This window comes from Heterocephalus glaber, unplaced genomic scaffold (genome assembly GCF_053883595.1).
Source record: "Heterocephalus glaber isolate CG9 unplaced genomic scaffold, H.glaber_assembly_v1.0 deba00001442, whole genome shotgun sequence".
NCBI lineage: Eukaryota > Metazoa > Chordata > Mammalia > Rodentia > Bathyergidae > Heterocephalus > Heterocephalus glaber.
The window spans coordinates 47,515,719-47,533,147 of record NW_028258296.1 but is presented as its reverse complement, the minus strand read 5'-3'; the positions used below and the strand labels follow the sequence as shown (position 1 = coordinate 47,533,147).

Sequence of the window (17,429 nt, the reverse complement as noted above, 5' to 3'; positions counted from 1 at the left end):
AATCATTTCACCACTTCCCACTACATTCCTTGGTGCAGGCCCTTATAAATTCACACCTGAAGCAGTTTCCTAGTCTGACTCAGCCTTCCTACTATTTACCTGAATGTTACTGCCACCCTAACAATCCTAAAGCAGTGCTGTTGTAAATCCTGTTCACTCTAACGACCTAAAATCCCTTCCCTTTTTATATTTGTCAAACACAGCAACTATTGCTCAACAAGCATACTGTCTCCTGGTTACTTTTTTTGTTACTGAAAAGAGCACAGTGGGTGAGAGAAAGTACAGGGACCTCTCAGGACCTGATCCTCCAATCCCCACTGCTCAATCTCTGGTTCCTCATTTGTAAAACAGAAATGTAAGGTTTACCTCATTGAGCTGTGAAAATTATATGGGGGTGAGAAGTGGGAGGGAGGAAGATATGAAGGGAAGGGCAGGGTTCTGGTATGCAGCAAGTGCTCAACAAATGTTGGTCATTTGTGTCTGACTTGGCTTCCACAAAAACTGTGTGAACTCTTTAAAAGCAGAGGACTTTTCTTTCTTTTCAATTTCTCTAGAGATCAGAGACACTTCACGAATAATTTGGTCCCTTCAACAGACACACTTTGATGCCTGGACTTGATCAAGAACAAACAATGGCTTAGGACAAAAATCACGCCCTGGAGTCTAATCCACTGGTGGCCACTTCCTATCTCTTTAACTTCTGGAAAGTTACTTAACCTCTCAGAGCCTAGGGTCCCTTATTTTCGCTGTAGGTGCTTCACAGGGTTGTGAGGATTATACAAATCATTTAGGTGAAGTGCTTAGCACACAATCTACCCTCCATTACTGTAAACTATAATTCTATCCTGACGCAAACTTTCAGGGTCCGTAACAATTCGGCCTCTGCACGCTCCGGTCTCCAGGTTTCCGATGAAACATCCTACCCCTCTGGCCAGTCTCCCCACTCTTACCTGTTCGCCTCACCGACTGATCTCTAATACCCACCATTCATAACCGGTACAGGCCAGGCTAAGGTAAGAAAGTTCCGTACATTCTCCTACGAAGTCGGTTCTATTACTGCTGTCGCGTTAAAGAGAGGAAACAGGCCCCGAGGGTTTGAGTAACTTTCCCCAGGTCACGGAACCCAAGTGTCAGGCCCAGACTGGCATCCAGCGCATCTGAGTCCACTGCCCGGGCTCCTCGCGCCAGCCCCTAGGCGCCTTTTCCGGAGCCGCTGCAACGCATCCATTCAAATGCTGCCCGGTCCCTCCTCTTCCAGTCGCTCTGCGGCTACTCCGCGCGCCAGTCGCCCCCCAGCTCAGGGCTGGGCCCTCGGGCCGCTTTTCCCTGTTCTCCGTCAAAAACTGAAGCTGGAGGCGAGCGCGGTCGTCCCGGACGCGCGTAAGTGGCCACAGGCCCCTCAGAATAGGGCTGGGTGGAGAGAGGAAGCCGCGCGGCCACTAAATCCGCAAGGCAGAGCTGGGACTGCGAGTCACGTGGGGGAGAGGGGGCGCCGGCGCGCTCGGGCGCGAGCACGCGCGGCCGCGAGCCTTGGAGGAGCGAGTCGCAGTTCGTGTGTCTGTAAGGCGGGGAGGGGGCGGCGGCCGGGCCGGCTCCGCCCCCTGTGCGCATGCTCCCGCCCCCCCCCGGGGGGGTTATAAGGCGGCCGCGCTGGCCCCGCCAGACAAAGTGGCGAGCTGCGACGTGAGCAGCCGGCCGCATGGGTACTCGAGCGAGCGAACTAGGCGGCAGGCGAAGGACGTGAGCCGTGAGCCGTGAGCCGTGAGCCGTGAGCCGTGAGCCGTGAGCCTGGCCCCGGGCCCTGGGCCCAGAGGAATTTCTGCCCGCCCGCCTTGTCACCCACGCGCCTGGCTCCTGGAGCCACGCGCTTAACGGTTAGTTTGGTTGCAGCCGGCGACCCTCTGCGCCGACCCCCTGGTGCCCTCGCCGCCCCAGTGGGGCGGAAGGACCCTCGGGGTTGCTGGGGACCTCAGTCTCCGGGGGAGGGAGGTGGCCCGACAGAGGGCATGGTGGCCGCGGACAGCCGCGTGGCTCAGCAGACGCGGCGATGGTGAAGGAGACCTTGAGGCGCAGGGATCAGCGCCTCTCCCCGTCGCACCGCGGGTCCCCGTGGGCAGGTGTGGGCTGCTGGCCCGGCTCAGGGGTCGGTCATGGTACCCGGTGACCTTGGAAGTGGCTTCCTCTCCAATCTTAAGTAGGCTCCTTGAGAGATGCTTTGATTTGCAAAAGGGGGCGACGTAGGGCCGATTCACGTGGCGCCTCAGGACTCCTGCCTGCTCCGGCCGCGAGGCGAGGGGCTCGGCGGGAGTTATTTCGGACTCGTGGCATGCCCGCCCCAGCCTTCTCCCCGGCCAATCAGTCCCACCTGATGACTTGCTAGAGTGGTGTGAGGCGCTGCATTGACCACTGCCGAGCGAGACAGTAGGGCTTGAGAGGACACTTGGCGGAGGGGACGAGCCGGCCCGCAGCCTCAGTTCTGAGCCGACGGGGTGGGGGTGGAGGCGGGGGCCGCTCTTTGTCGTGCAACCTGTGGCTGCGGAGGCGCCCTCCCGCTCGGGCCCAGGGCGGTCTAAAGGATAGCCTTATATATGGTCAGACGCACGCTTGTGATTCCAACTACATCCTTTTTTTCCCCGCGTGCATTTTAGCATTTCATTTCTTTGTCGTGACGTGTTTGGTGCAGCAAGCACTTGTGAAAAAAAATTTTTTTTGTAATCAGTCTAAACCAGGAAGCACACGTGCTACTACTACAGTCTTCACCCGGGTTTCCAGTAGCTGATTATAAAGTGGGTGTCCACTGATAGCAAAACGCTTACAGGCTACTTTACTGTTACTAGTTTAGAAATTTTAAAAAATTATTCTGGTTTGGAAATAAAATGTGTACATGTCAGCTCCCTGATAAATAAGTGTGGGAAATCAAATGGCATTTCGTGATAGGATGAACTCTGGATTGTGGGAGTTTGGAAGAATGTAGAAAGGAATTAGGCTGTTAAACAATTTTTTATCTCGGCTACCAGCCCAATGAGGTGAAACAGACACTGTATCTTCAGTTTTTTAGTTAGGTGTTAAATGATAGCCATAAACCCAAGTCTTAAACCCTGGGGTATAACTTTGCCTTCAGATTGCTATAGAAATGGTAAAGAATTAAAGGCATCTAGACCTTAAACAGACGATCAGTTTTTAAATTTCAACCAAAATTGAATATACTTCAGTAATTCATTCTGGGTTTAAATAGACGCTGTGTTTCATCAGACTGCAGTAGCCCTTGTTAAATTATTCAAGCTAGTAGTCTGAGGAGCATTTTGTGAGCTTTTTATAGCTGAATAGATTTACAGATTTAGCTGTAAGCTTAACATAATAGACTATAACATCCTTAAACAGATTAAGAAGGAAAAAAAAATACTACAATAGGATGAAACCACCTAGTTAGCATTTCAATAGTTTACATGGCTTTTCACTCTTTAAATATTAAGGCATAGACTGGGCTTGGTGGTACACACTTGTAATCCCAGCACTCCAGAGGCCGAAGCAGGAGGATTGCTGTTGAGTTCAAGGCCAGGATGAACTACATAATGAGAACATGTCTCACACACAAAAAATTAAGGCATATAATATTAGCTGTGAAAAGAATCTTAAAACCAACTGGTTGGTTCTGTTATTCTACAGAGAAGGAAACAGGCTGGAAAGGTTAAGTGATTCAATATCTAAGGTATGAAACCTTGTTAATGGTTGGGCCATAACTGTGTCTTTTGACTCCCATTTTGTAAGGTTAGCACTTTTGAGTTTTCTCTAAAGTTATCAATATGGATACATAGTATCTTAGGCTGAAAATAGATTTTTTTAGAGTAATAACTTCCCAACTCATGACCTTCATTCCAGTTCTGTTTTTAGTTCATTTCATAATATGCGTTCTTATGCAGGATTCAGACCTGTGTATAAACGCCCATGTGGCTATTTTGTTGCGTATAAAGACTAGGAAGAAGAAACAGTCTAGAAAGTTATGAATTGTACATATTCAGCAATGAACAAATCTCAGTACTTGGCCTCCTAGAGTTTATAGTCTAACTGGAAAACAGATAAATGTATAATTACCACAACAAATACTCTCCACAGACGTGTAGAGTGTTATGGTAGAAGTTCACATTCCTCTGGGAACAAACACAATTGTCCAGGTGTGAGTAGACACCCAATTTAGGAGAGAAGCAATGTGGGTAGACTTTCTGAGGAAATGCTGTTTAACCTGAGACTTGAAGGATGAAAAAGCCTCGCAGGCAGGAGAGTGAAGATAGATGGAAAGAGCATTTCAGACATTAGTAGAGCTATAGTCAGTGCAAGAACTGAAAGGATTTTGCCAAAGCTAAAGTATAGAGAGGGGTTACAAAGAATGAGAAGAGATGGAGGGTCTTAAGCCATTTGAAGGAATTGAGGAAGAGACTAGGGAAAAAAGCTTAAAAGAGGACTCTTGAAGTTGACTGAAAGCAGAATAAGAATTTCCAGTGGAGCTGCAGATTGCCTGATCTAATTTTGCATTTTAGGAGCATGATTCTGGATGTATTGTGGAGAGCCCGTTAAAGGGAGGCGCTTGTGGAGAGTGGTGTGAAATGAGTGGAAAAGTTGGGCAATAGTGGGAGGATGGAGGAAAAGGGGAAGCAGGATTTGCTGGTGGCTTGGATAGAAGAGACTTGGAGAAACAAGAGAAATTAAGGCTATCACCCAGGTTTCTAGCTTGAGCAAATAGAAGTTTGTCTCCATTTAACCAATTTGTATGGCTTGACCAGGGCAGCCCAGTTTATAAAGCTTGGAGACAAAATTCAAAACCAGGGGCCGGGGATTTAGCTCAGTGGTTTTGCCGCCTGCTGCGCAAGTGCGAAGACCCGAGTTCGATCCCTGGTACCAAAAAAAAAAAAATCAAAACCATTCCATTCCTTTCTTCTGTTTTTGTTGGTGACATTCCTGACATCTATTTTTTTTTCCTTTTCCTTTTTTTTTTGGTACCAGGGATCGAACTCGGGACCTTGCACTCTGGCATTTATTTTGTGGTGTTTTTTCCTTTTTAAACAGTTTAATACGGAAATTTGCAAAACACAAATAGTTGAGCCCTTAATGTTTCATCTCTACTCCTATATACTTTCTCTGGTAGACATGGATTATCCCATTCGGTTATTATGAAGCAAATCTTAGATGCAATTTTCTTCATCTATAAATATTTCAGTATATATCTGAAAGATACCATTCTTAAGAAAATCTTAATCACACTATCATTCCACCTTTAAAAATTAACATAACTAAGTATTTAGTCACTATTCAGATTTTCGTAACTTTATTTTTCTGTTAAGTTTTAAATAATTGGTTGATTTGATTTGGGGTCCAAACAAGGTCTTTATTTTGAGATAGGGTTTCACTTAGTTGATAAATTAGCCAAACTGGGCTCAAATTTGCAATCTTCCTGCCTCAGCCTCCCAGACTGCTTAGATTATAGGTGTACATCGCCACGCCCAGCTCCTATGGTATAGTTTTAACTTGTCCTAGTTTAGCATGTCCCTCTGTCCCATGTCTTACATGTAAATTGGTAGCTAGATTGGCTCAGGTTTGATTCCTGGTATGGGTCTGAAAGGAGAGGGCAAGTATAATTCATAGGGAGTGATGTGTACTTCCATCAGGGGACATGGTGTTTGGTTGTTCTTTCTGATAGATTATCAGTTTATTCCATCATTTCACAGTGGTTTCAGATAGCAATAATTTAAGTGGGCCTCTAATTATACCATTCTTAATTTATTAGCTAGAATATGTCTATAAAGAAAGAAATACAGTTTTAATAGGAAGGCTTAAGTTTGTTTTCAGTGTATGACTGAGACATGTTTTAGAGAAATTTATTTAGATATATCAAGGTACATCTTTAAAAGTTATTATATTAAGTTGTCAAAAGTTTTTAGCACTTGGTGTTAGTTCATTTCAGATGGCTTTATTTGGGCCAGGGATTTAGCTCAGTGGTTCTGCTGCCTGCCTTGAAAGTGTAAGGTCTGGAGTTCGATCCCTGGTACCAAAAAAAAAAATGATAGGGTTTCTTTTGATCTTCTCTGCTCTTTCTTCAGAGCTTATCTGTTCTCATAACTTTTGGGGAATACCTGATAGAAGCACTGTCAAACCTAAATCTTTCTTGAGGACAAAGATTGACTATTTTTTTTTTTTTTTTTTTGGTACCAGGGATTGAACTCGGGTCCTTGCACTTGCACAGCAGGTGGCCAAACCACTGAGCTAAATTCCCAGCCGAGATTGACTATTCTTATCTCCCTTTGCTTTTCCAGTTACCTCCTAGGTAACTTACTATGTCACTTAAAGCTCAGCATCTTTATCTAGTCTCAACTTCTCACCCTTAAACCTAGTCTTTTCTTGAGACTCCACCGTTCTTCCACTAATCATGCTTAATACCTCTGAGTTACCTGGGGCATGGGTGGTGCATGCCTGTAATCCCCAACTAACATGCCTGTTAGTTGAAAAGCTGAGGCAGGAAGATAACAAATTCAAGGCCAGCCTGGCAATTTAGTGACTGTCTCAAAAAATAAAAAGGGCTGGGGATGTAGCTCATACCCATGTGTGCCATGCTTGCCTAGCACACATAAAGTCCTGGTTCAATCCACAGTCTTCAAAAATAACAAACCTCTTAGTCATCTTAATATGTCCCCTAGTAGGCGCCCTCCTCTTCATTTTTATTGCCACTGCCTAGTTTATAGGCTACTGCTGTGATGGTACAGTGGCCTTTTAAGTATGTTGCTCTCAGTTACCCTTTTAGATCATGTGTGTTGTACTTTAATTTGCCCTGACAAATTGGCATTTTCTTCCATGCATTTTTTTTGGGGGGGGCGGCACAGATTTTACAGTGAACCTGTGGGGGAAAAAGTAATAAAGACATATTTGAGCCCTAGTATCTTGCAGAGTAGGGATTAAAACAGCAATAGCAATCTTCTTATGGAAGTAGCTGTCAGTGCTCTGGGGTCACGGTACCATATTGATAGGATGAGTTCACATCCACCACAGCAGTGACATTAGTTGCAACACCAAGCCAGTGAAGGGTGCCACTATTTCTCAAAGGGATCCAGTTCTTTGGGTTGTCCACAATACCCTCTTACTAATTGCAACTCACAGTATGGTTGAATTTGGTGTGATTACAATTTGTGTGAAGAAGAAATTGCTCAAAATGTACTGGTATGGTAAGTTGCATATTTGATCATCATTGGTTGAGAAATATGTCTTCCCTGTGATTGTGTTCTTCCTATATAAATCCTCCTAAAGTGGGTTCTCCTAAAGTGGGTTTGTTGTTTCTGTGGTGGTGAGGATTGAACCCAGGGCTTTGTGCAGCACGATTCTTTTTGGTTTTTTGAGACAGGGTCTTGCTAGGTAGTCAGGGCTGGCCTCAAACTCGTGACCCTCCTACATTAGCCTCCCAAGTGCTTGGATTACATGTGTGCCACCATACCATGCTGCATGCAGCCCAAATCTTCTGGAGATTATTGCATGAATAAAAGACTAATAATACTGTTCTGTTGTGTTGGACTATTGTGAAGAATAACAGGGCCTTTTGTAACTTGCTTACTGAGTTTTGAGAACCAAAGCTGTTTTTATTTTATTAACTTTGTCTTCTGTTTTCCTATCAGAGGTCTGTAGATTAGTCCCCCAAGGAGTGTGGCGTTTAGGGAGTCTGTAAATTTGTTTGGAGAAAAATTTACGTCTTTTCATTGACCTCTAACAAAAATTTGGAATTTCTTTTGATTGAATGTAGACAGCAAACTATAGTTGTATTAGCAGTACCTGTGACTTTGTTACCAGTAGAAATCATATACTTCATAATATACAGTTTTGTATTTTCAGCTGTCTTTGAAATTGTTTAAGCTCATCACCACTTCAGAGTAACTGTTGTAATTATACCCACTGTTGGTCTTTGTTATTGTTATTTAGAAGTACTTTATTATATTTAGTTAGAATATTTTGATAGCTGTACCTTTGCATTTTTTATGCATTTAAAAACATGATTCTGACAAGTATTCCATAGATTTTACCAAAATGCCAAAGAAATCTGGCATTAAAGAGGCTAAGAATCTCAGCTTATAATTTACTACTGTTGCCATGTGAGTGAGGTAAAAGGGAACCAGTGATGCAACACAGTAACCAGATCACAGTAAACCATGATGTCACGGGTTTATATAATCATGATGTCACATGTTAAGTAAATTCTTTGGCTATGGACTTTTGTTTACTAATTACTACAAATCTTGACTTAACAAAGTGCTTGTGTATATGTGAAGGTAAAATGATTTTTATAAATTTAGGCAGAATAATTTGTTTCCAGAGAAGTTCTAGTTTAAGTGCCATAAGTTAAATGAAAATGTCTTCATCAAATTGGGATTTTCTTACTCTGTTTTGAATGTTTCACATCAACAAATGTACTTGACATCACTTCAGACCTTTTTTTTGCAGTTCATTATTATTGCATGCCTTTATTTTGCTCAGTTGCAAGAACCCCTGAAGACCTCAGTGAACCTCAAGTTTGAAATAACTGTCTCTGTAGATTAGAAATGCATTTTCTGGGCCAGAGATTTATTTAGCTCAGTGGTTCCATTGACTGCCTCGCAAGCACAAGGTCCAGAGTTGGATCCCTGGTACCAAAAAAAAAAAAAGGCACTTTTTTTTTTTTTTGGTATTAAATTCTTTTATTGGTACATTGTAGGTATACAACACAATTACATTTCTCACTGGGAATTGTACCTTTATATAATGCATCTTGGTTCTCATTTTTTCCCCATTCCTAGCCCTCCCTTCACGCCCTCCACCCTTCCCTATTTAGAAAGATTTTATTTCCATTTTTTCCATTTCTCATCATTTTTTCCTTTCTCTTCTTTCCTTTCCCCTGCCCCTCCCACTACCCCTACCCCTTTGGACCTTTTCTTCCTATTTTACATTATCGATTATTCATTCTAATAATTGTTACATTTTAGGTATACAATATAATGACATTCATCATTGGAAATTTGCACCTCTACATAGTCTCTCTTGGTTCTTATTTTTCACCCTTGCCCAGCCCTCCCTTCAACCCCTCCAGTCCTCCCTTTTTACAAAGATTTTGTTCCTATTTTTCATATTAATCCCATTCCCTTCTATCCTTTCCCCTAGCCCTCTCACTTCCTTCCCCTTTGCCCCTTTTCTTCCTATTTCACATTACCTATTATACATTTAGTCCTTATTTACACTTTCAGTTTCTTACACCAGAGAAACTGTTTGGTATTTATACATGTGTGTCCTATTTATTTCACTTAAGAGTATTACCTCAATGTGCATCCACTTAGCTATAAATATCTCTAATTGCTCATTTTTTATGGCTGAGTAGTACTCCATTTTATTAAAAAACCCACATTTTCTTTATCCAGTCTCCAGTTGATGGGCATTTGGGCTGTTTCCAAGTTTTAGCTATTACAAACTGTGTTGTTATGAACATGGGTGCACATATATCACTGTGGTATGATTCTTTTAATTCTTTGGGGAAGATCCCCAGCAGTGGAATAGCAGGGTCAAATGGGACTTCCAGTCCTAGTTCTTTGAGGTATCTCCATACTGATTTCCACAGTGCTTGCACCAGTCTACACTCCCACCAGCAGTGGAGCAGGGTTCCTCTTTCCCCACAGCCCCGCCAGCATTTGTTATTGGTTAATTTCATGATAGCAGCCATTCTTTCTGGAGTGAAGTGGAATCTCAGCGTTGTTTTCATTTGCATGTCTCGAATGACCAGTGATGTTGAACATTTTTTCATGTATTTATTTGCTATTTCTACTTCTTTGTCTGAGAAATGCCTGTTCATTTCAGATGCTCATTTTTGGATTGGGTCTTTAAATTTGGGAGGTCTGATCTTTTTAAGTTCTTTATAGATTTGAGATAGTAGACCTTTGTCTGAAGAAGAGCAGGTGAAGATTTTTTCCCACATAGTGGGTTGTCTCTTCACACTGCTGGTGGTTTCTCTTGCTGTGCAGAAGCTTTTTAATAAGAAGAGATCCCACTTGTTGATCGTTTGTGCTAGTTCTCAGGCAACTGAGGTTTTGTTCATAAAATCTTTTCCTACACCGATGTCTTCAAGGGTTCTACCTAACCTCTGTTCCAACTGGTTAAGCGTTTCTATTTTAATATTTAGATCTTTAATCCATTTTGATTTTAGTTTAGTGCATGGTGAGAGATATAGGTCTAGTTTTAATCTTTGGCAAGTTGAAGCCCAATTTTTCCAGCACCATTTATTAAAGAGGCTATCTTTCCTCCAGTGAGGGTGTTTGGCTCCTTTGTCAAAGATGAGATGGCTGAGTGTGTCTGGCGTTGTTTCTGCATCTTCTAATCTGTTCCACTGGTCCTCAAGTCTGTTTCTTTGCCAGTACCATGCTGTTTTTATCACAGTAGCTTTGTAGTAGAGTTGCAGGTTGGGGATTGTGATACCCCCTGCCATGTCTCTGTTACCTAGAATTGCTTTTGCTAATCTGGGTCTCTTCTTGCTCCAAATGAATTTTTGGATTGTTTTCTCGAGGTCTATGAAGTATGCTGCTGGGACCTCAATTGGAATTGCATTAAATCTATATAGCAGTTTTGGAAGTATGGCCATTTTCACTATATTAATCCTACCCAGGAGCAGGGGATGTCTGTCCATTTTCTGATATCATCTTCAATCTCTCTTTTCAGTGTGCCATAGTTTTCAGAGAAGAGGTCTTTGATTTCTTTCGTTAGGATGATTCCTAGGTATTTCAGTTTTTTGGATGCTATTGTGAAAGGAATTATTTGCCCTATTTCTCTGTCAGTGAGTCTGTCATTGGTGTAGAGGAAAGCTATTGATTTTTGTGTGTTGACCTTGTAACCAGCTACTTGACTGAATTTGGTTATTAAGTCTAGAAGACTTTTGGTGGAGTTCTTGGGGTCTTCTATATAGAGTATCATGTCATCTGCAAATAATGACAATTTGACTTCTTCATTTCCTATCTTTATTCCTTTTATTTCTTTCTCTTTTCTAATTGCTGTGGCTAATGTTTCCAGAACTATATTGAAAAAGAGTGGTGATAGTGGACATCCTTGTCTTGTTCCTGATTTTAGTGTGAAGGATTTCGGTTTTTGACCATTTAGTATGATACTGGCTGTTGGTTTTTCATAGATGGCTTCTATCAGTTTGAGGTAGAGACCATCTATTCCAATTGTTTGTAGGGTTTTTATCATAAATGCATGTTGGATTTTGTCAAATGCTTTTTCTGCATCTATGGAGATAATCATATGGTTTTTGTCCTTGGCTCTATTGATATAGTGTATTACATTAATTGATTTTTGTATATTGAACCATCCCTGCATCCCTGGGATGAATCCCACTTGATCAGGGTGTATGATCTTCTTGATGATCTTCTACATTCTGTTTTCCAGTATGTTATTGAGGATTTTTGCATCTATGTTCATTAGTGAGATTGGCCTATAGTTCTCTTTTTCAGTTGGGTCTTTCTCTGCTTTAGGGATCAAGGTGATGCTTGCTTCCAGGAATGAATTTGGGAGTATTGCTTCCCTTTCAATTTCATTGAAGAGTTTAAACAGTAGTGGCAGCAGTTCCTCTCTAAATGTCTTGTAGAATTCAGCAGTGAAGCCATCAGGGCCTGGGCTTTTCTTAGTTGATAAGTTTTTAATTACATTTTCAATTTCATTGGTTGATATTGGGTTGTTCAGAATTTTTAGGTCTTCTTCATTCAACTTTGGTAATTCGTATGTATCTAGGAATCTGTCCATTTCTTCTGTGTTGTCCATCTTATTGGCGTATAGGTTCTGGAAGTAGGTATTGATGATCCTCTGGATTTCTGCTGGGTCTGTTGTAATTTCACCCTTTTCATTCCTAATTGCATGGATTTGGGCCAAAAAGGCACTTTCTGCTGGCATGGTGGCACATGCCTGTAATCCTAGCAGTCAGGAAGTTGAGGCAGGAGGATCCCTGTGAGTTCCAGGCCAGCCTGAAGTACATAGCAAGATCCTATCTCAAAAAACCAAAACAAACAAACAAACAAAATGGAAATACATTTCTTCAGCCTGTTGTGATTGTGTAATAAAGTTAGTATTTACCCTGTTGCCTAGAAATCTACTCAGTAGAATAGAAGGAAAAGTGAGTGCTTCAATAATTACTGTACTTTCCAGGAAAAGAAAATGCTTATTTGGAAATTGAATATTTCTAATAGAAGATTTGCTAATTATTTAGGTTTTTTGGTTTTTTTGAGACAAAATCTTGTTATGTAGCTCAGGCTGGCCTTGAACTCTCACTATATAGCCTAACTTGGCCTTGAACTCATGGTGATCCTCCTGCCTCAGCCTCCCTGAGTGCTGGGACTACAGGTAAGTGCCACCATGCCCAGCAAGAATTGATAGTTATATAAAAGACAACATAGTCTAAGATTTAAATTGCCAACAATTAAAAAGAATATTTAACTATAGTATATTTTGAAGCAATAATGCTAACTTCTGATATATCTTTAGTGTCTATGAAGACTTTTTTTCCTAAAAAAAAGCTTTGCAAGGGCTGGGGATTTAGCTCAGTGGTTCTGCCACCTGCCTCACAAGTGCAAGATCCCAAGTTTGATCCCTGGTACCAAAAAAAAAAAAAAAAAGCTTTGCAAGAGCCAGGCATGGTGGCTTAGCACTTAAGAAGGCTGAGGCAGGAGGATTGCCACGAGTTTGAGGCCACCTTGGGCTACATAGTGAGACCCTATCTCAAAAAACAGGGATGTAGCTCAGTGGCACCGCACCTGCCTGGCAAGTGCAAAGTCCTGAGTTCAGTCTCTGGTATGGAAAAACAAACAAACAAAACTTGAACAAGAAAGATAGAATGACAGGTAAATTTTCTATTCACATAAGTGTATCTTCTAATTTTCTTTATGATAAACACATATAACTTGTCTTTTAAAACTTTGCTGCTTTATATTTTCTTTATAATGAAATTATTTGCTGGGTGAGATGGTGCAAGCCTGTAATCCCAGCACTTGGGAGGCTGAGGCAGGAGGATCACTGAGAATTTGAGGCCAGCCTAGGCTACACAGTGAGTTCAAGGTCAGCCTGAACTACAAAGGGAGATACCCTGCCTCAAAAAAAAACAAAAAAAAGAATTATAAAGTAATACACGTACATTTGAACAAGCCAAACAACATAGGCTTATGCAAAGAGGATATTTTCTTCTACCTTTCAGCCTCCAACAGTGTAATATTTTATGTATACTCACCAGCCATTATTTAGATTCCCTGGAATCTAAGCTTCATGGATGCTGAGATCATACCTGTCTTATCACTTGTACTCCAGACATTCATTCTGTTGAATGAAATACAAAAAATTTATGTATTCCTGGTATACTTATAAAAAATGATTATATAATTCTATAATGTGTAATTTTAAAAAATCTTAACTGCAGAAACAGATGCAATTTGTTGTTTTTTTGTTTTTTTGTTTTGGTACCTGGGATCGAACTCTGAACCTTGTGCTTACAAGGCAGGCACCAGAACCACTGAGCTAAATCCCCAGTCCCTGCAGTTTGTTAATTGAGATACTGACCTACTCTTAGTTAAGAAAGTACACACCATTGCGCAGCAGTTCCTCCTTGCCCAGGCGCTGGGAGTCAAAGCCAGGGCTTCATGCTTCTTAGAGAAGCACTCTACCACCAGGCTGTACACCCCACCCCTTCATTCTTTATTACATTATAAAAACTAACCCTTGTTCTTTGGGGTTGTAGGGCTCACAAACATATCTTCGTTTGAAATGGCCAAAAGGATAGATCTGCTGTTATAAAGCTTACTTTCCACTTTGCATGATCTATTTAATGAAATATAATTCAAATCGCACATAGCCAAAATTTTTCATTTATCATTCATTGAAATTCACTTCCCTAGCTTTATTCAAGGTATAGCAAATGTTGCTGATTAGGTGCAGTAGTAACTACCAGAATCCCTGTAAGAAAACCAGAAGAAGCCAAAAATATTTATTATACATGTCACTTGGTGATAGCTCTAAATTCTGTTCTTTGGAAGTCATTCTCAGGCCTATTTTTATGTCCATAGGCCTCCATGTTACTTCTGCAACTTTGTGTTTTTGCCTTTTTCCCCAAAAATTTTAGCCTTGAGGCTTTGCTCAGCTGAATAAATTTAGCTGGACTCGTATTTAGCCAAGATCTATAGCGAAAATCACCCACAAGGTAGTCAAGTGTCACGCTTGAACAATTTATACATAAAACTATACTGGACAGAGAGAGGTATCAGAAATGCTGGAAATTAAGTGATATTGTTCATGCCAGAGAAATACACTTAACCTCCAACACTTCCTTCTGTCTTATTTCAGGTAGTGAAAGGGCCCTGAGATCTAAAACACATACATGTTCCACTGTTACATATTCACTTGAAACAGAGCAAGCCTTTTCTAGATCACAGTAGAAATGAGGACAGTTACAAATCTTTGATTTCATGTGTTTCATGGTGCTCTGGATGCTCCTGACAAGTATGCATTGTGAGCTTTCTTATTGGGAAAAAACTGAACGAATTTCTAGTTTGGGGTAGAAAATGCTAAAGAAAAAATAATACACACACACACACACATATGGTATTTAGAACTATCAGGAAATTTGGGGAAGATTATAGGGAATAAATGATTAACAAGAACTCTCAAAAGTAAATTGTTTTTGTGCTGGGTATTTAGCTCAGTGGTTTTGCCGCTTGCCTTACCAACAGCAAGGTCCGAGTTTGATCCCCGGTACCAAAAAAAAAAAGTAAATTGTCTTTGTCAAACGGAATTATTACATATTTTTTTAACTGACCAAAATAGATTTGACATCTCAAATCAAAATTATTTTAAGTGAGGCTGTATATACATCATTTTTATCAAAGTATAAAATATGTATAGTTTAGGATAAATGACATACAGTGAAAAATAGCCCATTCAGAATTGATAATGTGAAATAGGAAGAAAAGATCTAAAGGGGTAGGGGAAAGGAGAGAAGGGGAAGGAAAATTATGAGAAAAGGAAAAATGGAAACAAAGTCTTTGTAAATAGGGAGGGGTGGAGGGGTTGAAGGGAGGGCAGGGGAGTGGGGGGAAAAATAAGAACCAAAATACATTGTGTAAAGGTACAAGTTCCCAATGATGAATGTAACTGTATTTTATACCTAAATGTAACAATAAAAGAATTTAAGAATTTAAAAAATAGTCCATTCTGCATTTTTACTGCCTTTTCCTATAACATGTACTGTAGATATGTATCAGCTTTCTTCTTTTTTTTTTTCAGTATGGGGATCACACTCAGGACCTTGTGCTTGCGAGGCAGGTGGCAGCACCACTGAGCTAAATCCCCAGCCCATACCAGCTTTTTTCCATAATTAATGTATACTTGTTATATATCAGAATTCACTGAGTCTTTGCCTGATAAACTTCAGTTGACTTCACCAAGATGATATACTATCTAAATAAACTGGGTATCAATATAATCACTTGTGATTAAATGAGGGGCAATGGTTTAAAACTGTAACCATTCTCAAATTGTGGCTTGTCTGGCTCCTCAAGAATCTCAAGATGCAGTGACCTTAGAATCCACCTTGTAATGAATCATTTTTGTTGCAATAATGGCAATATTCACAATATCTGAAATGGCTAGTAAGATATTCCCTTTTCCAACTATGTATCTGTCCCTTAGACCAAAACCTTTGTGATTTTTTTTTCTATATTTATGCCCTCAGGTTAGGTTATAAAAATGAGGGGAGAGGGGGTTTTTTTTTTTGCCTGTTTTCTTCCCTTCCCTCCCTCCTTTTATCCTTCCCTCCTCCCTTCTTTCCTTACCTCTTTCCTTCCTTGGAGTGCTAGGTATCTAATCAAGGAAGGGCCTTAAGCATACTAGATAAGCTACCACTGAGCTGTATCCTCAGCCCTGAAAGTGAGTTTTATTTAAATTCATTTTATGAAGCTGACAATGAGCAACAGAAAAATAAGATAGCTTTATTATTTTCTTGACACATCTCTAATATTTAAATCCCAGGATCTTTGTGCATGTCATCCCCCCCTTTCTCTGTCCCTCCCCCTCCCATTTCCTCTCTCCCTCACCCCCTCATACTTTATTGAAGTATGATTGACATTCAAAAGGCTGTACATACTTAATTATGCAAGTTGGTGTTCCAGAGATGAGTGTGCATCTGTGAAACCATCATCGCTATCAGTGTCATAAACTTACACCTCCCTAAAGTTTTCTCTAACCCTTTTTGTTTCTTTAGGGCAGTGGTTGTGAACCTAAGAGTCACAGGGGGCTGTTTGTATCATTGAAAGCTCTAAAAGGTTCACCATCACCTCTTTAGGGGATTTGTTTTATTTTTCTCTTTTTGTGTTAAGAGGACTTAACATGGGTATGCAGTTTATTTATTGCAATATTGTTAATTATAAGCCCTTATTGTACAGTATATCTCCAGAACTAATTTATTTTGCGTTACTGAAACTGTTAACCTTTGACTAACACCTCTTTTTCCCCCTCCATCCACCTAGCAATCGCCATTCTACTCTTTGCTTCTATGACTGTTGTAAGATTCCATGTGTAAGTAAGATCGTGCAATATTATTTGTCCTTCTGGGTCTGGTGTCCTTTAGGTCTGTCAGTGTCACAATTGGCAGGATTTTCTTCTGTTTTAAATGTAAAATACAAAGCATGGGAGTGCATATATCTTTGAGATCCAGATTTCCGAAGTATGACTGCTGGATCAGATGGTAACTGTATTTTCATTTTTTTAGGAATCTCCATATTATTTTTCCTAGTGGGTATCCCAGTTTATATTCCCACAAACAATACATGAAATTTCCCATTTTTTCTACTCTAACCCTCCCCTTTTGAGACATAGTCTTAATAAGCTGCCTGGCCTGGCTTTAAACTTGCTATCCTTCTGCCTCAGCCTCCTTAGTTGCAGGGGTTACAAGCATGTGCCTCCACACCTGCCTCATCATGTTTGTTTGTTTTTTTTGAGGCAGGGTCTGGCTATGTAGCCCAGGCTGGCCTCCCAAGTGCTGGAATTACAGGCGTGTGCCACCATGCCCACCTTCATTTTCTATTTATTGGTAGAGTAGTCTGATCCTGTAAACACATAAACATTCACACCCCTAGGAATTGTTAGCTAGACTACTGACATTTCCCTTTAGGGAGTGTAAAAATGAGTTGAAAGCAAATACCACCTTTTATGTATTCTGAAAAACAGACTTAAAATCTTGAAGCATTCTATTTAGCAAGATGTTGATTTCTCTTAGAATAAGGACAGCATATTTTACTTCTTAGAGATGGGTAGGGTTTCCCTGGAATGATTGGAAAAAGGCACACAGATAGTTGAAAGTTAGCAGCCAGGGATTTAGCTCAGTGGTTCCGCCACCTGCCTTGCAAGCGGAA

At 40.9% G+C, this 17,429-nt stretch overlaps 1 protein-coding gene across 1 annotated transcript in view; it reads left to right on the top strand.

Moving 5' to 3' along the window:
• Window positions 1-1,737: 1,737 nt before the first annotated feature.
• LOC101709038 (monocarboxylate transporter 1) overlaps window positions 1,738-17,429 on the top strand; it is a gene marked incomplete at its 5' end in the record, with an annotated part of 34,892 nt that continues 19,200 nt past the window's right edge. Inside the window, 1 exon segment of the mRNA NM_001310305.1 lies at window positions 1,738-1,874.